The sequence below is a fragment of the Cervus canadensis genome, chromosome 17 (genome assembly GCF_019320065.1).
Source record: "Cervus canadensis isolate Bull #8, Minnesota chromosome 17, ASM1932006v1, whole genome shotgun sequence".
Taxonomy (NCBI): domain Eukaryota; kingdom Metazoa; phylum Chordata; class Mammalia; order Artiodactyla; family Cervidae; genus Cervus; species Cervus canadensis.
The window spans coordinates 26,576,817-26,594,862 of NC_057402.1; the positions used below are offsets into that span (position 1 = coordinate 26,576,817).

At 37.9% G+C, this 18,046-nt stretch overlaps 1 protein-coding gene across 3 annotated transcripts in view; it reads right to left on the bottom strand.

Moving 5' to 3' along the window:
- NUBPL (nucleotide binding protein like) overlaps nt 1-18,046 on the bottom strand; it is a 229,357-nt gene that overhangs the window by 58,360 nt on the left and 152,951 nt on the right. The window lies entirely within an intron of this gene.

An 18,046-nucleotide genomic window follows, 5' to 3' on the forward strand; every position in this document is an offset into this window, starting at 1 on the left:
CTTCTAGCAGACCTTCTCTGACTAATAAGGTTAAATTTTCAGATGATCCCACAAAACACACACATACCATAATGATGATCCCACTGCACAATGGACTTCAGCACCAATAATCTATTTTCACTGAGAACAGCCCTAATTTTACCTAAGGAAGTCTTAGCTTTTTGTCCTTTGAGTTTTTAGTAATGTTTCCTGTAGCAGATCCTACTATAGTTTTCAATGTTTATTATTTTTCCTTCATAAAACACACTAATAATGAAAACTGAAACTTGATAAGAAAATTTTATAAATATAACTAGACTTACAAACTATTAACATTTGATTATTTCTTTCCAGGCACTTTACTAAGTATCTATACCTAGAAAAATGCTCAGCCTCAATTAGACAGGTATCAAGGATACTTCGGGGCTTCCCTAGTGGTTCAGTCGGTTTTTAATGAATCTGTCTGCAATGCAGGTGACCTGGGTTCGATCCTTGGCTCAGGAAGTTCCCCTGGAGAAGGAAATGGCAACCCACTCCAGTATTCTTGCCTGGGAAATCCCATGGACAGAGGAGCCTGGCAGGCAACAGTCCATGGGGTCCCAAGAGTCAGACACAACTTAGCGACTAAACCACTACCACCATCAAGGGTACTTAAAGCTCTTTTCCCCTCAAATGGTTCTTCCTTACGAATCCCCAGTTTCAGCAAAAGGCCGAGGGGTCCTCTCAGGTGCCTAATGCAAAGACTTGGGATCATGCGTAACTTGTCCCCTTTCCCTCACCATTTATATTATGCTTTCTAAAAAATCTCTGAAATGTATTCACTTTTCTGCATGGCCAAGAACCCAACATGAACCACAGTCATTTATCACCAAAATCTCCCAACCAATTTCCCTGTATCAGCATTGCCCACATAAGTCTATTCTTAATACCACAGAAAAAAATGATTTCATAGTGCAGTGTTTTTTTTTGTTTGTTTAAAACTTCTCTATCGCTTTTAGGATAAAGGCTAAGCTTAAGCTTTAGAACTTCTGCCTGGTCTTCTTTACTTGTTAATTCCTCCTCATTCTTTTTTTTTTTTTTCATTTATTTTTATTAGTTGGAGGCTAATTACTTTACAATATTGTAGTGGTTTTTGTCGTACATTGACATGAATCAGCCACGGATTTACATGTATTCCCCATTCCAATCCCCCCTCCCACCTCCCTCTCTACGCGATCCCTCTGGGTCTTCCCAGTGCACCAGGTCCAAGCACTTGTCTCATGCATCCAACCTGGGCTGGTGATCTGTTTCACCATAGATAATATACATGTTTCGATGCTGTTCTCTCAAAACATCCCACCCTCGCCTTCTCCCACAGAGTCCAAAAGTCTGTTCTGTACTGAGGCCTCAGCTTGAAAGTTACTTCCCATAACTTTCATTAAAGATTAGATATGGTGTTCCTATTATGTAGAATAGGTGTTCCTATTCTAATCATTTGTTCATTCATTCAACCAGCAAATGTTTACTGAGTATCTACTATATACCAGGCATTGAGCAATAGCTATTCAATAATTGAATAGTATCATGGGCCCTAGTCTCACAGAATTTACAATACAGAGGGAGACAGATATTCAACACAAAATGATATAACCTGTGCAAAAAAAGGTTAGTGAGAGAAATTGAAAGATCAACATAGCTGAAAAGCAGTGCAAGAGGAAAGTGACATTCATTTACTATTGTTTCAGTATCTATCTTCTCACGAAACTGTAGATGACTTAGACATATCTAACATAGAATGGACATATAGGAGACGCTCAAATTTTCTTTCAAGGAATGAATTTGAGCGTCTCCTATATACATACATGCAAATACTTACAATGTTTTGAAAGGAAATGGAAATTATACTGTGTATCCTACTTCTTAAAACTTAATAATGTGAAATAAGCCTTTTCCATAAAATCACATATTTCTTAAAATATGATATTGGGTCTGATGGATTCATTTATGTTTTAACACATTTATTCAACATATATTTACCGAGAAATGATTCCAGGCACTGTTCCAGGTGATGAATAGATGAATAGACAGCAATGAAAAAAACAAAGTCCCATCCACCAAGCAACTAAAGTTTTAGTGAGGGAGACAGGCAGATAAACAGAAAGACAAAGAGTAAAAAGTACTGCAAAGAAAACAAGCATCCCTTTCTATACAGAATTACTTGGCTCTTGATTTGGATATATCCAGATCAAACAGCAAGAGACATTTTAAAAGTCTTCAATTTCTGAGTTTCAGAGAGCGGGTAGTAAGAGTTCAGACAGCTAAGAATTTATCAAAGGAGTTCTTTGAGTCTCTTCAGTTCCCAGGGTCAGATAGTGAGGAATACATGAAGAAGAGAGAAAAGGAAAAGAATGGTGTAAGGGACTACCTTCGACAGGGTGGTCAGAGCCTGAAGTGAGAAAAATAACTGATGCAATTCTTAGAAAGCATTCTAGGCAGAAGCACTGGCAAGTGGAAAGGCCCTGAGATGGGGATATGCTTGGTACACTCACAGATTAGCTAGGAAGGCAGCACAGCCTTTCTAAAACAGCACTCCCCCAATCATCAGTCTCTTTCCTTCTCTGAATGTGCTTTCTTGAAAACATTTATCAATATCTGACATTATATCAATATCAATATCTGCCATTATATACTGACATGTCTTTTAGGAATACTATGATATTTCTCAAACACAAGTATTTGATACTGATGTAACAATACATTTTAAGAGAATGATGAAATGATGAACATGAAGTAGTTCATTTTCAATATGGGGTTTCTTGTTTGAAAACAGCTATCCCTAAGTTACCCATGGCCATCATCTATGAAACTATTTACAAAAAAGATAAAGGATACTTTTCATTTTACATCCTCTACGCTGAAACTCCTAGCACTGGCAGACTGACAAGCCTCTTTGTTTCAGAGGACATCAAATGAGTGGTGCCAACAATTTATAATTGTTGTTCCTTGGCATTTAATCATATTTATCACATTGGCTCAAATTTCTTACATCTTTAAAGAGAATTCTTATTGTATTTCCAAGGACCTAAAAATACTGCACTGGTAAGGCAATGAATTTCAAATGACTCTTAAACTGAATTCAAATTCTATGGGAAAAGTAAAAAACCTGGCCCAGAACCTTCATCACACATTGTAGGCATTTCACCAAGGCTTGGAGACTTGAACTGAATTCAGTATTTGACCTCCAGTTTTATGGTATTCACTAATATATCAATATATTGCTATTAATGAATATATAATAATTAATATAAAATTAACATAATTAACACATTATTGTTGTTCAGTCACTAAGTCATGTCTGACTTTTTGCGACCCCAGTTAACAATTAACATATTAATATAATATTGAAATGAAATGTTAATGCTCAGTCACGTCCTACTCTTTGCAACCCCACAGACTGGGGCTCACCAGTCTACTCTGTCCATGGGATTTCCCAGACAAGAATACTGGAGTGGGTTGCCATTCCCCTCTCCAGGGCATCTTCCCAACCCAGGGATCGAACCCAGGTCTCCTGCACTGCAGACAGACTCTTTACCAACTGAGCCACCAGGGAAGCTCTCAAGGAATATAATATTAATATATTAAAATATACTGTCTGCCAGAAAGTTCCAGTTCTCTTGTAAATGAACTACCAAAGCATTGATTTTAGAATGATTTGGGGATTCTTTACATTCTATTCAGTGTAGATTTACTCACATAAATTATTTATTACTAAATGCAGGGAAATAAGTACTAGCAAAACACCCAGGCATCTAATTTAGTAAAACCTAGCAGCAGATCCTGGCTTCCCGGGATACTTAATGGTAAAGAATCTGCCTGACAAAGCAGGAGATACAGATTCAATCCCTGGGTTGGGAAGAGCCCCTGGAGAAGGGAATGGCAACCCACTCGTGTTTTGCCTGAAAAATCCCATGGACAGAGGAGTCTGGTGGGCTACAGTCCATGGGGTCTCAAAGAGTCAGACAGAACTTAGTAACTGAGCACACAGTACAGCAGAAGATCCAGATTTTGGGGTGTCATGGAGCACATACAACTTCGGTGGTCTTCTCTAAGAATAAGAATGCAAAGTCAGAAATGCAAAACTAGGTGCAAAAGTAAATATTTATTTAGAATGTAACAGAAATCATCATAACATGTTAGCACCTTAGAGTTCCTTTCTCTGAGACCTCCGGAACACCAGAAATGCTTACAGAGAAATTGTCCCTGACTGCAACTGGCTTCTGCTCTCCACTGAGAACATTCTAAAACCCAAGACAGTGTGGAATCCTGAACGTAAGCTTCATTACCCTCAAGGTAACTCCACCTCTGGTAAAACCTTCTCAGCTCCCTCCCAGGCTCCAGACTTAAAGGATCCCAGTGGGACAGACTGAGTCAGTCTAGAGGTGGAGTTACCAAGGTGGTTCAGAGATGCCCTGTGGATAAAGAGGCAGCTGCTGCAGCAGAGAACCCAGCAATGCAGTTAAGAAGTCAAAACAGGTGCATCAAATCCAAAGGGGCACATACACAGTGCAATAGGAGAATTTAAAAATAATCCAGTGGCCAGGGCAATTGAGAAGGATGGGATGTGGTACAGATTAGCGGCAACAGTTCAGACCTCAGTCTGCCAACAGAAGCCCTGTGAGAGATGCCTCTTTTACATAGTTATATGTAACTTTTAATTTCCTCCAAAGTGTTTGAGATACAGGACTTTTGGAATCAAGTCAGTCACTGAGCTTTTGTCCAAAGTCATTCAAATAAGATTAGAACAGCTGTTTTTTTTTGTCTTATAAATATGCATTTGTAATTGCTAAAACAGCACATCTTATGGTATTGCTTTTTTAATTGCTCTTTCTCTGTTATTAAGACAACCAACACTTGAAGGTTATGCCATCAGAAATAATTACTAAATCTCTGTTAAATTATTTTTATTTTCTGTTATCTTACTATTTATCTTTTTTGTCAACCTTATTCAGGGAAAATATTTCAGCTATCACTGACTGGGGTAATTCTAGGCTAATATGTCTTCCCCAAACAATATTTTGTGTTTTAGTATTCAAAATAATGCCTGATAATCAGAGAGAAACCCAAAAACTCAAATAAAGGTAATTCCCTCTTTACTGAGGAATGACTGGGAGATAAAAATGTGTCTTATATTTAGACAGATAAGGTTATGAAGACAGCAGGACATCAGCTATGAAGAGTATGGTGCTATGAATGGGTAAAGAGGATGGACCACTTCCTTCCACGGATACTTCTATTAAGAAGCTAACCAAAACAGCACTTATCAGGCCTCAATGCAGAGGATGCTGGGAGTATGAGTGCAAAGTGTCTGAGTTGTAAGTGTTAAAAAGAAACAGCCCATGGATGCATTCCATTTTTAGCTTCTCAGCTAAAGCTTCCAGCTTCACTGGAGCAGTGTACCACAGTCAGCCTCCAGTGTAGTGATTTCCATCATGAGCACTACACAGGCCATGTTTAAGTACCACAGGGTCAAGACGTGCTTTTCCAAAGCAAAGGCAGAGTGTCCCAGCTATCCTAGGTTTGTGAGCAAGGCCAGTGGGAGCCAGGTGAAAACAACATCAGCCAGGGTGGGCCCTGGGTCCCTGGGGAGGATTCGGGGAGGCACATCACTGCCAAGAAAGAAGAGCTGGGGTTATGACCTGCTGGAGCCAAAGTGGTGGCCAAGAAGAATTACACTCCTGAGGAGATGAAAAAGGTGTGACTTAAGAACAAAAAGACAAATCATGAAGCAGGAGAAATGGGAGAAAAATCTAGACTGAATCATTTAAAAGTGGACTGTAACTCGAAAACCTATTCATACAATGCTTAAAATATTCCATCGGTAACAGGGCAAATTCTAAAGGAAGTTGGCTAAGTCAGACATTGCCTCTTCCCTTCCTGTCTGCTCTTAATTGGTCCTTGAATAGTTGGTTGACTCTTACGCCCACCTGATTCATAATGTCGTGTCCTGACATCTGACTCTGGCCATCCATCTTCTATCCTGTACCTAAGTTGCTCCTTCCATCCCGTACCTAAGTCCTGCTGCCTCTCCCTGATTTCCTGGTTCTCCAACCACTGTTAAGCATGATTTAACCCTAACAGCAAATAGAACAGTACTTGTACTTTGCTCAGAATCCCAGACATGAAACCACGCCACCTCTGGCATAGGAGATGCAGCTAACCTTGTCTCAGACCCATGGACAAACTTGCCAGGCAAATCACCAAGCTACTAGGATTTTTGCTTCAACTAACTTCCAAGGTCTGAAGAGGTCTTCAGCTTCCAAGAATTCTAGGTAATTATTTTTATATAAAATCATCTCCTTAACTTCAGTGTAAGTTCCCTGACAGAAGAAGCCATTCTTTATGCATCCCTGGACTCTCTTTCCACAACTAATTCCCTCCATAATGAACCAGTGTTCAGTGTTCAATCCACATCCACTGAGTGTAATTCTGAGTCAAGTTATTACACTATTAAAACTAATTTTTTTGCCATGTGAGGTACCTTTTACATAAAATATAGATCTAAAATAGAACACAAATTAGGATTAAGTCTGAACCATAGCTTTTACTCTGCTCAGTGGCTTATTCATAAAATCATACAACATTTTATTTTGGTTGCAAGAAGAAAATTTCTACAAAGATGAAATTATTTAAATAATAAATAACATAATAAAAGCTTGAATAACAAAAAAAAATTCCACTTGAGTTGATGACCTACTGACTTGTAGAAATAAATGACACAACCAAATTTAATGAACTTATCCTTGAGACTATTTTGATAAGAGCTAACCCAGTTATATGGTGAAAACACATTATTCAAGTTATAACAATGATCTAAAACTTCTTTAATATTTTCATTTTTTTTCAGATAAAAATTCTCTATTCCATTTTCAAATTTCTTTCTTGCCATAGGAAAAGGAGGTGGGGTAGAAGATGTCTTGAATAAATCCCTCCAGATACTACCAAGCCAAATGACAGCAATAATGTTCTGAGCGAGAAAGAGAAACTTTATCATTCCCTTTAACATCATCTTTCATTTCATTTTATCCTTCTCTTTAACACCATCTTCCATTTCATTAACTGTCCTAGCAGAGAGAGAGAGAGCAGACTGAACCTGCCAACACGGAGAGCGTCAATTCACAGATGACTTCTGACCCAAAAGTTGATAGATGGGCTCATCTTTGGTAATTCTGTGCCCAGTTTCTGAAGCAATATTTAAAAGATTATCCAATTCCCAGGTCCAGCCCACAGACACCCAGGTAAATCTACAGTAAAACTTCACGGTATAAAAATAATAATGTTACCACAAAAGTAAGAATATATATTATGAGAACATCTCTCTAAGATCTCCAGACTCATGCTTTAGACCAACTGCTTATACATACAGATGTTCATAACCTAGGAAGATGATGTTAGTAAAGGACAGGACTGCTACCAAAAAGGCCTAAAATATTACAAACTTGCCTGAAAATCAAGATGTTTTTACTTTTTAAAAATACTATGGGCAGGATGGTGGGAGGGATGTACAAGTGGGAGGGGACATGGGTCCCTATGCCTGATTCATGTTGATGTTTGGTAGAAACTAACACAGTACTGTAAAGCAATTATCCTTTATTTAAAAATAAATAATTTTTTTAAAATTACTAAAAGATATTTAAAAAATAAAAACTCTCCTTTGTTTTTTATTATAAACCTAAAGGCTGAAGCTTCAGAATTTTTTTTAAGTAGGAGTAACAAACCACCTTATTAACCTAATTTGCAAGCTTAGTCACCCACTCATGTCTGACTCCTTGCGACCCCATAGACTATAGCCTGCCAGGTTCCTCTGTCCATGGGATTTTCCAGGCAAGAAGACTGGAGTGGGTAGCCATTCCCTTCTCTAGGGGATCTTTCCGACCTGGGGATCAAATCCGGTTCTCCTGCAGTGCAGGTGGATTCTTTACCATTTGAGCCACCAGGGAAACCCAACCTAATTTGGGACAGTTTATAAAATATATTTAGATGTGTAGGACTCTCTCTAAAAAAATTGAAAACTATTAATACTCTTTTTAAGAAACTCCTTAGGAAAAATACTGTATTTGGGAGGATCCAAGGTCCTGAAGGAGGTTCTTAAAGATGTTACAGAACTGCAGGGACCTTCTGTTCCTGGAAAGCAATCTACCCAATGTATTAATAGTACTGAATGCTAGGGGGGATCTGACTAATTGTTCCAGATCATTTCTTGAGCTCCGTTACCTGTCATCTAGAGTCCTACACTTGAGCCTTATGGTGCATCAGAAAGAACTGGGTTAGTGAATAGGGAAGAGGTGGGGGGAAGCGTCTTCAGGTAACAGGTAAAGGAGAGCAAATGGCAATGAGTAGTTTTTGAGAGTCTAAGGTAGATACATTTATGTAACACTGCAAAATGGGTACTATAATTTCTTTTTTATACAGATAAGAATATTGAGGATTAGAGAAGTTAAGAAAGTTGCCCAAGATGGGGCTGATGGTGAGTGACAGAGTTGGGATATAAATTCTGGTCTGTGTGACTCGTCACGTTTCCAAGTCTCCCAGAGTATCAGGAGCAGCATCACTATTCCAAGCCCATTCTCCAAGGCCTTGTTCTATTAGCACAACCCCAAGAACAAATGAGCTTTACTACACCACTTTTTCAGAGTATGATTAAAAAAAAAAAGTAAACACTACAGACTCACAGAAAATTATTTACTTACATAATATAAGTAAGAAATAGAAGAATCATTTGTTTCCTTATTTTTCCCCTTTACTGGTTAATTAGAATGATGTTTCCTCTATTTCTGAGTATTTTTTACGGTATGTCATAGTATTCTTTCCTTACATGATCCTTTAAGAGTCTTTTACATATTAAAGCAAGATCAACCAGTCAATCCTAAAGGAAATCAACCCTCAACCCTGAATATTCATTGGAAGGACTGATGCTGACGCTAAAGTTCCAATACTACGGCCACCTGAAAGAGCCAACTCATTGGAAAAGACCCTGATACTGGGAAAGACAGATAGCCGGAGGAGAAGGGGGCGACATCCAACATCTTTGTTGGATGGCATGAAATGGTTGGATGTCATCACTGACTCAGTGGACATGAATTTGAGCAAATTCTGGGAGACAGTGAAAGACAGGGAGGCCTGGCATGCTGCAGTATATGGGGTAACAAAGAGTCAGTCATGACTGAGTGACTGAATAACAACAACAAATTAAAGTAAGGGTCTTATAACCATGGAAATGTTGACTATGTGTTATTAAAGAATATTAATAGTAATAATAATAACCCACACTAAATTTTGGTTTTGTTTTCAACCAATAAATCATTAATAAATCATAAATCATAGAATCATCATTCTACCAACCATCTACACACAAAATATTATGTGGAGCAACTGTCTGAAACAAAGTAAATAACTTCTCAGGACTAAGACAGAAAATAAATATGCTTTTGCTACTGCTAAGTCACTTCAGTCATGTCCGACTCTGTGTGACCCCATCCCTGGGATTCTCCAGGCAAGAACAATGGAGTGGGTTGCAAATACCTACAATTTTGAACACGGTGTTTCTTAAACTGGCCCACTAGGTTTTAATCCAAAAATTTAAAGATCTAACATCAAATAGAAAACCAACTGTGAGGAATCATAGCTCCATATGAAGCTACATTTTAAGTATGAGCTATTATAATGCAGCTTTAAGATTTCAAATTCTGATTCAGACATTAATTACTATGATTTTTTAAAAAACGGCACTGGATAGAAGGAGTTCAGCAAAAATCAAGACTATGAATCTAGCTGGATATAGATAAGAATCCAGATAGCTCTTCATCAAACAGAAGAGTTCTAGTCTGGGAAACTGGTATACCTAAGTTCCAATCATTTTTGTCTCTAATTAACTATATTATCATGGGTCAACTAATTAACCTCTGTGGCCCTAACTATCCTCTTCTGCTAAAATCAAGTGTTAAAATTAAATAATCAGTAAGATTCCTTCAAATAACTTAAAAAAGGAAAATGTGACAATGACTTGTTTGTGTAAGCTAAAAAACATTTGTGAGAGATTTGCTTAGAGGAAAAAGTGAATAAAAAGTATTCTTATCCAAAAGCACCAAAATGACAACACAAGCTTTTTAAAAAAAATTTTTTAATGGGAGCACTTTATATAAAAACAGGAAAGATAAGAGCAAACCGGTATATTTAGCAAATTTATTTCATGGAATGATCATATTTCTTATGGAAAAAATTAGCTGAATTTTACAAAGAAATATAAATTTGTTTTGATCAGTCCTGACTACCATCTTAAAATATCTCATTCTGGCTTATCTAGGAATTAGTATGTTATATCTCTATAAAATGTCATAATTTACAAAATAGATGCATCCTGAAAAGTTGTATGGGGAACTACCACCGAGGTAAGGAGTGGGGAGGGGATTCAATCACAGACCCTTAAAGGCAGAAGACCTAATCCAGTTTTCCCACTAATACAAAACTTCTTTCCATAAACACTCATGATGGAGATACACTTAGCCAACAGCAGAAAGTTTGAGTCATTCCAATGCTTATCACACATTCAAATACAAATTGTGGAATAATTTACACAAAAAGGATGGACAAAAGTTGTCACTTAAGAATTTTTTCTGTCTTTTTCTTTTGCTATATATAAGATCAGTTTACTTTAACTTACTTTATTTCTCCTACAACACAGCTCAAAGTATGCTTTGTTTTCTGATTTGCCTTTGTTGGTATGGTGGTTTAGTTGCTAAGTCGTGTCCTACTATTGCAACCCCATGGACTGTAGCCTGCCAGGCTCCTCTGTCCATAGGATTTTCCAGGCCAGAATATTGGACTGGGTTGCCATTTCCTTCTCCAGGGGATCTTGCCAATTCAGGAATCGAACCCAGGTCTCCTGCACTACAGGCAGCTTCTTTACTGACTGAGCTACCAGGGAAGCCCTTTGTTTGGTATGGGAACCTCTATTTATAAAGACCTCCTCCTTTTAAAAATATGAATAAGCACCTACTAAATTATAAGGATTTAACTTGAGACTACAGACATATACTTGAGCTTTTAGAAAATAAAAAGGATTATATATGTAGAATAATTTTTGTAAACTGATGTGCTTTCAGTAAAGAAGGGTGGAGAGGGAGGTGGGAGTGGGGATCAGGTTGGGGAATACATGTAAATCTATGGCTGATTCATGTCAATGTATGACAAAAACCACTACAATACTGTAAAGTAATTAGCCTCCAACTAATAAAAATAAATGGAAAAAAAATGATTTGGTTCTAACCTTAAAAAAAAGAAGGGGAGATACCAGCAGTTTCAGGTATAAGGGTTGTGTGAAAGTGTCAAAAAACAGGTTAGTCAGAAAGTCAGATATTAAAGTTTCATTATTAATTGACTGCCTGAACTTAACCAAGCTGCTTAACTCGGGGTGCCTCTGTATCCTCATCTTGAAATGGTTTTCAACAGAATTTCGGAGATAGCAGAGACTCTAGAGATTATCTTGTACAAAAGCCCTTTTAACAGATCAGCTGTTAAAAGTTGTGTCCCACTCTTTGCAACTCCATAGACTGCAGCACACCAGGCCTCCCTGTCCATCACCAGCTTCCAGAGCTTGCTCAAACTCATGTCCATTGAGTCGGTGATGCCATCTGACCATCTCCTCCTCTCTCGTCCCCTTCTTCTGCCTTCAATATTTCCCAGCATTAGGGTCTTTTGCAATGAGTCAGTTTTTCACATCAGGTGGTGAAAGTACTGGAGCTTAGGCTTTAGCATCAGTCCTTACAATGAATATTCATGACTGACTTCCTTCAAGATGGACTAGTTTGATCTCCTTGCAGTCCAAGGGACTCTCAAGAGTCTGCTCCAACACCACAGTTCAAAAGCATCAATTCTTCAGTGCCCAGCTTTCTTTATGATCCAACTCTCATATCCATACATGACTACTGGAAAAACCAAAGCTTTGACTAGAGGACCTTTGATGGCAAAGTAATATCTCTGCTTTTTAATATGCTGTCTAGGTTGGTCATAGATTTTTTTTCCAAGGAGCAAGTGCCTTAATTTCATGGCTGCAGTCACCATCTGTAGTAATATTGGAGTCCAAGAAAATAAAGTCTGTCACTGTTTCCACTGCTTCCCCATCTATTTGCCATGAAGTGATGAGACCGGATGCCATGATCTTAGTTTTTCGCATGTTCAGTTTTAAGCCAGTAAAAATCACTCTCCTCTTTCACTTTCATCAAGAGGGCTCTTTAGTTCTTCTTCACTTTCTGCCATATGGGTGGTGTCATCTGCATATCCGAGGTTTATTGATATTTCTCCCGGGAATCTTGATATCAGCTGTGCTTCATTCAACCTGGCACTTCGCACGACGTACTCTGCATGTAAGTTAAATAAGCAGGGTGACAATATACAGCCTTGACAAACTCCTTTCCCAATTTGGAACCAGTCTGTTGTTCCATGTCCAATTCTAACTGTTGCTTCTTGACCTGCATACAGGTTTCTCAGAAGGCAAGTACAGTGGTCTGGTATTCCTGTCTCTTTAAGAATTTTCCACACTTTGTTTTGATCCATACAGTCTAATGCTTTAGCATAGTCAATAAACAGAAGTACAGGCTTTTCTGGAACTCTCTTGCTTTTTCTATGATCCAACAGATGTTGGCAATTTGATCTCTGGTTTCTCTGCCTTTTCTAAATTCAGCTTGATCATCTGGAATTTCTTGGTTCACGTACTGTTGAAGCCTCGCTTAGAGAATTTTTAACATTACTTTGCTAGCATGTGATAAGAGTGCAACTGTGTGGTAGTCTGAACACTCTTTGGCATTGCCTTTCTTTGAGACTGGAATGGAAACTGACATTTACCAATCCTGTGGCCACTGCTGAGTTTTCCAAATTTGCTGGCATATTGAGTGCAGCACTTTCACAGAATCATCTTTTAGGACTTGAAACACTCAACTGGAACTCCATCACCTCTACTAGCCTTGTTCGTAGTGATGCTGCCTAAGGCCCACTTGACTTCGCACTCCAGGATGTCTGGCTCTAGGTGAGTGATCACACCATCGGGGTTATCTGGGTCATGAAGATCTTTTTTGTACAGCTCTCCTGTGTATTCTTGTCACTTCTTAATTATTCTTCTGCTTCTGTTAGCAGAAGATAGCATACATACTGAAGATGTATATAAAAGATAGAAGACAACTAACATACTGTTAGCATACCATTTCTATCCTTTATTGTGCCCATCTTTGCAAGAAATGCTCCCTTGGTATCTCTAATTTTCTTGAAGAGATCTCTAGTTTTTCTCATTCTATTGTTTTCCTCTATTTCTTTGCACTGATCACTGAGGAAGGCTTTCTTATCTCTCCATGCTATTCTTTGGAACGCTGCATTCAGATGGGTATATCTTTCCTTTTCTCCTTTGCCTTTCACTTTTTTTCTTTTCTCAGCTATGTAACTTCTCAGATAACCATTTTGCCTTTTTGCACTTCTTTTTCTTGGGGATGGTTTTGATCACTACCTCTTGTACAGTGTCACGAACCTCTGTCCACAGTTTTTCAGGCACTCTGTCTATCAGATCTAATCCCTTGGATCTATTTGTCACTTCCACTGTATAATTGTAATGGATTTGATTTAGGTCATACCTGAATGGTCTAGTGGTTTTCCCTACTCTCATCAATGTACGTCTGACTTTGGCAATAAGGAGTTCATGATCTGAGCCACAGTCAGCTCGAGGTCTTGTTTTTGCTGACTGTATAGAACTTCTCCATCTTCAGTTGCAAAGAATATAATCAATCTGATTTTGGTATTGACCATCTGGTGATGTCCATGTGTAGAATCATCTCTTGTGTTGTTGGAAGATGGTGTTTGCTATGACCAGTGCATTTTCTTGGCAAAACTCTGTTAGCCTTTCCCTTGCTTCATTTTGTACTCCAAGGCCAAACTTGCCTGTTACTCCAGGTATCTCTTGACTTCCCACTTTTCATTCCAGTCACCTATGATGAAAAGGACATCTTTTTTTGATGTTAGTTCTCAATCTTGTAGGTCTACAAAGAACCATTCAACTTCAGCTTCTTTGGCATTAGTGGTTGGGGCACAGACTTAGATTACTGTGATATTGAATAGTTTGCCTTGGAAATGAACAGAGATCATTCTGTCATTTTTGAGATTGCACCCAAGTACTGCATTTCGGACTCTTGTTGACTATAAGGGCTACTCCATTCCTTCTAAGGGATTCTTGCCCACAGCAGTAGATATAATGGTCACCTGAATTAAATTTGCCCATTCCAGTCCACTTTAGTTCACTGGTTCCTAAAATGTTGATGCTCACTCTTACCATCTCCTGTTTGACCACTTCCAATTTACCTTGATTCATGGACCTGACATTCCAGATAAGGAAACTGAAACTGAGAAATCAAATGATTTGCCTAAAACTTACTCTGCAAAATAGGGATAATAAAAATACCTTTTTCTGATATATAGAGGTTTTTTTCTGAAGTGGAACTGAGATCACTAATTTTCTAAAAAGCATTAAATAATTAGTATCATATTGAAAAAAGTTACTTTAAAGAGCAATTTGTCATGTAGTGCAAGTCAATACTAAAATTTCTTTCAATGAGCTGCTGCTGCTAAGCCACTTCAGTTGTGTCCGACTCTGAGCGACTCCATAGACGGCAGCCCACCAGGCTCCCCCGTCCCTGGGATTCTCCAGGCAAGAACACTGGAGTGGGTTGCCATTTCCTTCTCCAATGCGTGAAAGTGAAAAGTGAAAGTGAAGTTGCTCAGTCATGTCCGACTCTTCAAGACCCCATGGGCTGCAGCCGACCAGGTTCCTCCATCCGTGGGATTTTCCAGGCAAGAGTACTGGAGAGGGTTGCCATTGCCTTCTCCGTCTCAATGAGCATATCATGTCTATTCTTCTAATCAAGTGCTAAGAAAATATGTGTCGATTTCTGAGGTCACCACATTCCAAAATGGTCTGAAAATGTAATTTAGAAATATATTTTCCATATGTTTAGATGTCATAAGCTGATTTAAATGGCTTTTTGCAAATTAAAGGAAATTTTCTCACCAGTAAAATTAAGCATGAAAACATTGTGTCAAAGTACAATTTAAAAATATGTAAATGACTAAAAATAAAGGCTAAGAAAAGAGCAGAAAAGAAGTCACATCTGTTGTTTGAATATATTAAATTTCTACATTTTAGTGACCTGTATCCTGCTCCTGTTAAGTAGACCTGTGACCTACATATTTGAAGAAAAAACAATAAATGTACTGTCAGAAATGATTTTTCCTAGTGAAAACTAAAAATGTAGCAGCTTTTTAGCTGCTACAAACTACAAACGACCAAGCTGCGTTTAACAAAGGATTTTGAGAAAGATTAAGGATGGAGAAAGAACAGAGATGAAGATGATACAGATACAGATTGGAAGTAGGTTTGTGGACAGAGGGGGGGAAAACACATGAAACAATCTACTTCCCATCTCATCAACTTCCGAATTTCCCAACTTCCTAAACTACATAATTACTTTAGAAGTACCCAATAAGACATCTAAGAAACCTGAAACAACCAAATTGCAAAGAAATAGAAAAACGGACTGAATTTTATGCATCTCATTAAAAGACTATTAAATGAACAGCTGTTCCTTCATTCTCATTTATGAACACTGGTCATTATACCCAGACTTGTTCACAATAATCTTGTAGCCTGATGAGCAAGTGAATGTGGTAATGTATCTAGAAATTGTTCTTTCCTAAACAGGTATCTGGTGTTCTCTTATTTATCTTAATATTGCAGATCACACATTAATATGCATGCCTAACGCCAGAATATAAGAGGGTACACAGAATCATCATTATGGAGTTTAACCCTAAGAAATTAATTCTAACATCTGCATGTGCCAAGTGCTGTTCTAGGCACTGAGAATACAGCAATGAACAAACTAACTAAAGCTCCTGTGCCCATGAAATGGGGACAGGAGGACAAAAACAAACCAAATCTGGTATATCACTTGTAATCTTGATGAAAGTCATCTTTTGAGACCTCAGTTTGTTGTCTATAAAACTGGAAATTAATATTACTAAGTATCATTAGACTCTTCTCAAACAAAAACTACACCAAAAACCTGCAAATCAATAGAACTTGCACTACAATTTTCCTGTATCTATCCCTGCCTCCAGTGGTACACACATAACAGAATGCAGTCCAGAGTAGGAAGTGTAAGCCATGCCATGCAACAGAAGAAAAATAATTGGATAATGGTGAGACTCAATACAAGTGTTAGTTGCTCAGTCGTATCCTGCTCTTTGCGACCCCATGGACTTTAATCCACCAGGCTCTTCTGTCCATGGAATTCTCCAGGCAAGAATACTAGAGTGGACAGCTATTCTCTTTTCAGTTCTGACCTAGGGACTGAACTCTGGTCTTTTGCATTAAAGGCAGATTCTTTACCATCTGAGCCACAACTAACTCTAGTTAGTAAGCTATGGTTTCTCAAATAAGATAATAATGTCATATACTGCTATTCTGGACCATATTTTCTCTTAGTTTCAGTACTAATGTCCAGAGAAGTCATTTTTAATTTAAATATCACGGCTATCTGTTTAAAAAATCTTTGTTATCAACTAGACTACTGTTTTCGGATTATGAATTTCAAGGCACATTTAACATGAGAATTCTTTTTTCTCTTCCAGTTGAAAAATAATATTAATAATTTTGTTTAATATGATGAACACATACTTTTTCAAAATTGCATTGGCATAGGCATATAGTATGAAGTTTGATTTCTTGCATTTAAAACAGCAAACTAGGGACTTCTCTGGCATTCCAGTGGTTAAGACTTTGCTTTCCAATGCAGAGGGTGTGAGTACAATCCCTAGTTAGAAAGCTGGGCTCACAGGCCTTGTAGTCAAAAAAACAGAAGCAATACTGTAACAAAGATTCAATGAAGACCTTAAAAATGGTCCCCATTTTAAAAACGACAGCAAAATAGTTATGGAAGAACAAATTAAGGGCTGAAGTTCTGACCAAGCTACTTTAGCATCAGAAAGCAAGGATATCTAGATGTAAGAAATTAACTCCATGAATCAGGTATAGTCTTAGTAATTCTGAAATATTAACATAGAGGACAATAAGTCAGAGTAAAGAAATATATGAGGATTCCCAACATAAAATGTAAGTTAACTTTATGGCCTGAATCAATCTGCTAGTATCTCCCCTCTCTCTCTGAATTCCTCAATCAATGACATATTAAAAAATAAAAATAGGAGAGAAGAAAGACCAACAGGGAGAAAACTAAGTCTAAAACTTGGGCACAAACCAAGAAAACTGGAAGAAATGTGTACTAACAGTAGAACCAAGCTGCTATCCTGTTTAAATAGTAAATCTCTCTCTAAAGGGCAGAAGACAAGTCTCTCATTCACCATTTTATCTTCAGGCCAGGTACACACATGCCCAATAAAAAGTCTCATTCTGTTGAAAAACAGAGACAATCAGAAATCTTCCACAACTCCTACCACCAAAGCTACTAACCTTCGTCACCACAGCCCACATTCTTTCCATATAACATACTGCTTTTCAATAACAGTTACCCCCATCCCTTCTATCCCATTCTCTTTCCATCATCCTCCAAAGGAAGTAGAGACCTAGACATCTCTTACATAGACTCTTTTTTTACATTAATTTTTATTGGAGCATAGTTGATTTACAATGTTGCGATGGTTTCTGTTGCACAGTAAAGTGAATCAATTATTAAGTAGACTCCTGATGAAAGTTCAGAACATAACATTTTCAGGGTTCTATAAGACAACTTAGGAATGACTGGTTAGCATTCTTCAGCTAGGCCCTTTCAATCAGCAATCATCTTAGGCTTGCGCTAGACATTTGGCAACAAAATTCTGCACATGAAACTTTTACCAGTACTCCTAATTTTGTTCTCTGACATAGTCATTCACAGAAATATGGAGCACCTAAAATCAATACAGATAGTTATTGGGTGGTTTGCAGGCTCTGGGTTTTATACTAGGAGGTGCTATAGGCATCATCACCATAGGAAAAGTA